Source organism: Geospiza fortis, unplaced genomic scaffold, assembly GCF_000277835.1.
Source record: "Geospiza fortis unplaced genomic scaffold, GeoFor_1.0 scaffold361, whole genome shotgun sequence".
Lineage (NCBI taxonomy): Eukaryota > Metazoa > Chordata > Aves > Passeriformes > Thraupidae > Geospiza > Geospiza fortis.
In genome coordinates, this window is record NW_005054356.1 from 3,359,658 (window position 1) to 3,365,690 (window position 6,033).

Consider the following 6,033-nt stretch of genomic DNA (forward strand, 5'->3'; position numbering starts at 1 on the left):
CCTGAGGGCTGGGCTTTGCCAGCTCACAGCTGCCTTGCAGGGTTTTTGGCAGACAGACTGTGCCCTGTGTGTGCTCAGCCCCCTGTCCAGGGCAGCCCTGGATCCTCCTGGTGCCCCTGGAACAGGGCAAGGCAGGGAGGGACCAGGGGATGGCCAGCCCTGCTGGGGTCTGCTCTCTTTGTTTGGCTTCTTAAGGTGCAAACCTCATCCTGAGGCTTCTCCTGCGCTGTTCATGCCAGAGATTCAGAGAGATCTCAGAACAGTGCAGGAATCACAGCTGTCACCGCACACTCAGTGGTTTACAGTTAAGAATTGACCAAGTCTCTGGAATTTCCTTTGTGTGCCCCCCAGATTACAGCACTTTCCAGACTTGTGGGATTTGGTGTTGGGGAGAATCGTGGGTTCAGAGAACTTTTGGCAGGTGAATGTTCGGTTTAAAAAAGAAAAAGCAAAGTTTTGAAAGGAAATTCAGTGGGTTTGATCATACAGGATTTGATCAGCCAGAGTTTGATCTTACAGGAGCTGGAAACTCCTCCAGGCTGGGATTGTCATTCTGGCTCTGCCTATACAATGAAGAGCATAAAACATATAAAAATGTACAAATGTTGGCACTGGCTGTGGCCAGAGGCCTGTGTCCAGCCCTTGTCCCCTTGCTGCTGTGCCCAGTGTCCCCCTCCAGCTGGCAGATCAGGGACACCAAACAAAGTCAATCACTCCAGACTTCTCCAGAATATTTTCAAATCATTTGTGTTTATTAATCATTGTTGGTTTGGTTTTTCTATTCTGAATGTAGTCACTTTTTGAGGAGCAGTAAACAGAAGCAATCATTACCAGAAAAATGGAAGATATGGAAGTTTTGCACTTTCTTATCAGTGGGAAACTCTTTGCTGCTTGACTTTTCCCTGGAATACGTTGGTAGAAATATAAATTCGTGTTTCAGAATTAAATGCATGCCTCAACAGCTCAGTTTACACACTCATAATTATATTTACAATTAAAAACAATGTAATTGGGAATAGAACTTTTTCTTTTGGCTGAGTGCACAAAATTTGAGTTGTGGAGAAAATGTCGTTTTAATCTATGCTTTCTTCCCCACAATTTAGGAGCATTTAAGCTTCATCTCCGACACACACTAGGAAGTTAGGGGCTAATTAAGTCCACATGGGGCTGAAAGACTGCTGGGTCCCTCCCGAAATTCCTTTCTGCACAGCAAAGCCCCAAACGCCGGCACACGACAGGACACAAACCCACCCGTGCCGTGGCTCCCGGTAAGGATTTTAATTCTTTCAGAGCCGAAAAGCCAAGCTTTAAATGGAAATGCAGATGGGGAGAGGGCATGTGGCACGGAGTAATTGAGAATTCCCTGCCCTGCCAGGCGGGGTTAATGGGCAGTGCCCTGCAGAAATCCGGCTCCTGCGAATCCTTGAAATGTCACAGTGCTACAAAACAAGGCGCTGATCCAGGTCCTCGTGGTGTTAAGTGGAGGCTGCAGGGCAGCTCTGAACCCAAACGCATAATTTGTAGACACAGGATGTCATTTACCATTGCTTACCTCTCATTAAAACTAATCAGAGAAGCTTTCTGGCAAAAATTGATTTTTAATTGGAAAAGTTACATCTGTGAACCTGTTTTCCCCTGAAAAGCTGGTCACTGATGGACAACGTCCTTGTCTGCTGAGAGCTTCAAAAGCTCTGAATGACCTTTTTTCCGTCCTGGTTTTGGCCAAAACTAGCATTACAAATATTTGTTTGTATGCTTTGCAGGATGATTTTACTCAAGAAAGTTATTTTCTATTAAAGAAAAAAAAAAAGAAACTGAGGGGATGTTTTCACTTGCCAGCTGGGGAAGCACACGGATGCTGGGATGCAGGCAGGAGGGCAGGACCCTTCCACACGTCTCAGGTACCTTTCACCAGGACTGTCACTGGCAGCACAAGGTGCAGCAATGTCACTTTTAATTAAAACCTTTTGTTTTACCTGCACACAGAGCAGCTGCAGCATCCACAGCACGGACAAGGCCAGGGCTGTGGAGTGGAAAAGGAGACCTTGGTCATGGGAAGCTGGTTTGTGCCAGAAATCCCAGAAAGGGCTGATGTGTGTCACTGTCCCTGTTTTACCCATCCCAGTGGAGCAGGGTGAGAATTCCCTTGGAAGCAGAAGGGTTCTGCCACGGCCCAGCCAGCTCCAGGTGCTGCCCTGCCACCCAAACTCAGCCAGAAGCAGGGACCTCACCAAATCCAGGGGGGCAGGGAGCGTTTGCAGGGCTGGCCGGGGTGCTGGGGGCGGGAATGTCCCCATGGAGAGCGGGGACAAGGACCTGGAATGGCAGCTGGAGCACAGGAGGAGGTTTGCTCCAGCCTGGCACTGCCAGCTCCCCTCTCCTCCCTTCCCAAAAACACTCACCAGCAAGGAGGGCGAGGCTGTTAATTAGATAATAACACTCAGGTTATTTTAAACTGAACAACTGCTGTGCAAGGAGGGTTTATTTCTTTGTTTTGCTGAGATATTTTTCCCTTTGTGAGCACTCCCAGAAATATCCTCGCAGGATGTGCCTCTCATTTTCCCGAGGATTTTCTGAGGACCCCAGGGAACAGAACTCTATTAGCTGAAGTCACCTTTCTGTCACAAGAGCCAGGTACAGGAGACACAAAGGACCTCTGGAACTTAAACTTCTTTGGTGTTCTGCTCAACACAGCTGAGCAAGAATTTCTGCTGGCACCGAAGTTCTCACAGCTAGGCTGTGCTATTTAAAACGGGATTTCATCCTAATGAGCCTAAAATAAAACAGTGTGTGGAAGGAGATTTCAAAGTATCCTCAGTCGGAGCAGGGGCTCGGGAGAAGGAGGAAAAACGCCAAAGCCAACCAAAGAGCACCCTCTCCTGGACACGGCACCGGAGGAGAGCTCCGAGCGCTCCTCCTGCACATCCCAGCCCTGCCGCTCCTCGGTGACAAGGTAAGCTGCCCTGGAAAACGCTTCCATCCCATCCCACGGAAAACACTGACAATATCCACCCGCTCTGATTTTTCTCTGTGTTTTCTTTTAAATCTTGACAAATTACCAGAAGCAGGGGCTCAGTTTGCTGTAAAGGGAGATGTGAGTTATCAAAGGTTCATTTTCAGCACGGTTTTATCGTTACTGGAAGATCTTTCAGGTGGGTCACTCAGTACATCAGGGTTAATCATTTTTTATATCCAACAGACGCTGCATTTTGACCCATTTCCAAGATTACTATAAAAAGATTTTTTTTCCACTATAGAAAAATAGCTTGTAGAGATACATTTTATTTTGTAGTGCTTCAAGAGAAAATAGCTTTTATTTATTTGATATTCTGACTTCTCCAGGAAGATGCTCTTCTCTTTCTGCCTCTTGACCGAATAGGTTTGATAGTGAAGTTTTCAATGCACATTTAAAATCTGCTCTCCATGAACACCCTGCCATGTTCTCTGAAATTCACAGATGAATGAATTTTTACAGGATTCCTGGAAAGCAAACACATCTGACCACGGGGAATATTAGCCTGATAAAGACTTAATTGTAAAATGACAATGAGCAGCAGTTGAAGTTCAGATAGTATTTCCCTGGCTGTCATTTCTGCGTGCAGACATTATTCTAATAGCAAACCTCTCATCTTTGTTACCCTTTTCATGATCTTTTCAGTGCCTGAAAAAGTCAAGTACCAATATCTTGTGACACGAACACAAAGCAGAAGCCTTTTTTCAGAAGGATTATATTTTCTTTTTACTTTTTCTTTTTTTTGTAGTGGGTGATACGGAGTTCATGAATAGCAGCATTGATTTGTGATACTAAAGAAAAATTATTATTATTATTATTATTATTATTATTATTATTATTTCACACCAGGACTAAGCTAAATACCTGCTAACTAAGGACCAGTAAATCAGATTTTTTAGCTGGAATATCCCAGCATGCTCTGTACCAACAGCAAAGCTCAAACTAATTTCTGATTAAGAATATGTGCAGTCACACTAGTTCTCTGTGTGTAAATCTGAGTAAATTAAAATCTGCACACAAAGAAAGCATCTCCTATACTTTGTTCATCATTCTATTATCAAATGTCATCTAGAGTAGCATAAATAGAGATTCAGCTCCTGCTCACCTGGACAATCCCACTAAACTCAGAACAGGACTTTCCTTCCTGTAGCTGCACTGCTGTGGGAGGTGGCATTTAATAACTGATGGATAATTAGGGAGTACAAACGGAATTCTCTTTTTATCCACCAGCAGCTCATTCAGTGAGGGAATGCTGTCAGTTAGAAGCTGGAGAGGGCTGGAAATGAGAAGTGCTGCTGTCCCTGCCAGTGACACACCCCATCTCTGACCCCAAAAGGTGTTTCTGTGCCTCATTGACAGGCTCTGCTTGTCCCAGAGCTCTGCAGCCTTCTGGAGGCACAGACCTCGTGAAGGAGGGCAAGATTTATAGAGCAAAACTGAAGGCAGAAGATTATTTTTTGTAAGCTTGGGAGTGCATGGATTAATAAATCCTGGCTGTCCCAGCTCTTAGGAATTCCATTCTGTCTAAATTTCAGTTTGGTTTTCTGCTTTCCCCCCCAGTAGAGCCGAACCTGGGAACAGCATCACTCAAAGGCTCGTTAGTTTGATGAAGTGGCAAAAGTGACTCCAGCTCCCCTGGGTACTCCCAGCTCCGAAGCATTTACACATCCCAGGGGAATTCTGAAAAACACCACCAAGCCTTTAGGTACTGAATCACAGGCAACTATTTTGAATCTTTAATTTTTTTCCTATATTCTTTTCTATGAGGATGTCAGAACTAAAATATGGAATATGCTTTTCCCACTTGGTCCCTATTACTTGTAAAGCATTCAAAAGCTTCCAGAATAAAATTACCTCTATGCCCTGCCAGGGAGCAGGCAGAGCTCCACGGAGTATCAAGGGAGTCCCTCTGCTGGTGTTGCTTTCCATTTTTAACCCAAATATAATCATAAAAATGACTAAATGTGAGACTGGAGCTGTACAGCCTTAGATTCAGCATTTATTTGTTATCATGTTCATCCCAGTGGAGCTTTACTGTGCTTTTATATTTATACAAAAAGTGCTGAAATATATTCCATAAATTAAGGAGTTCATTTTCAGGTGTGACATATTCATCATCACCACCATCATCATCATCATGTGAGTTTGTTTTCAAACTTTGCTCATATGAGAGCAGCCAATTTGCATTTAGAAAAAAAATTACTTGAGAGAGAAATGCAAAGAGATGAGAGATGCAGGAAGCTGAATTCTGCCCTGAAATGATATCCCTTCCTTTTCTATCCCAACTGCACATTTTCCATGGGGGGAAAGGCACTGAGGCACATTTAACCCCATAAATGCCTGACATTTCCCCTGGGTAGATTTGGGCCTGAGTTATGACAGTGAAGAATTAAACAATTCAACAAAAAATACATTTCTACTTTGTTCCAGTATTCGTTTGAGGCTTAATCACAGTTGTCAATGTGCCATTGCAGTGAATAACATTTTCATATTGAGTTATTTTACAGTTCCTACAGCAGTAAGGAATATCTTAGGGTACTAACTGATTGTTTTGGCTTTATTTATTGTACAGGAAAGCAATGACATTGAAAATATTGTATAAACAGCAAATACACTGAGCAGCAAAATACCTACCCCGCATTATGAATTGAAATGACATTATTTTAAAACATTTGAAAAAAATCATCATAATTATATGTTCTCAACACAGAGACAAATTACCTATTATTTTAACATAATTAATTTGAGCTCAGAGCATTTATGTTGCTGTGTGTGTCATTATCCATCAAAATGCTAAAAATTGGGGGTTGAATCTTTAAGTTTCTTTCTCCAAATCTGTCATTTGTTTGTCTCCACCTTCAATACCTTTAAAATTTAATTACAGTTGACATTTCCTTTTGTTGTCTGTCCCCTAGGCCACATTTCCAAGCTCACTTGGGAAGATCTTGCAGCAGGGCCTTCAGGAGAGAGCTCTCCCTCTTCAGTGACCTCAGGTTTGTAACCAAGTTTCTCTTCTTTCC

General features: G+C 43.3%; 3 long non-coding RNA genes across 3 annotated transcripts in view; all 3 read left to right on the top strand.

The window, feature by feature from the left end:
* Positions 1–1,247, top strand: part of LOC115948182 — a 2,217-nt gene extending 970 nt beyond the window's left edge. Inside the window, exon 3 of the long non-coding RNA XR_004082031.1 lies at positions 1,104–1,247. This is a non-coding gene — a long non-coding RNA (uncharacterized LOC115948182). The remainder of the gene's footprint in view (positions 1–1,103) is intronic.
* On the top strand, positions 1,243–2,659 carry LOC115948181. Its single transcript, XR_004082030.1, has 3 exons — positions 1,243–1,268; positions 1,764–1,901; positions 2,522–2,659. It is a non-coding gene; the product is annotated as an uncharacterized LOC115948181 (long non-coding RNA).
* A 213-nt stretch (positions 2,660–2,872) lies between these two features.
* Positions 2,873–6,001, top strand: LOC115948167. The gene is made up of 3 exons (XR_004082018.1): positions 2,873–2,953; positions 4,577–4,718; positions 5,929–6,001. It is a non-coding gene; the product is annotated as an uncharacterized LOC115948167 (long non-coding RNA).
* The last annotated feature ends 32 nt before the right edge of the window (positions 6,002–6,033 follow it).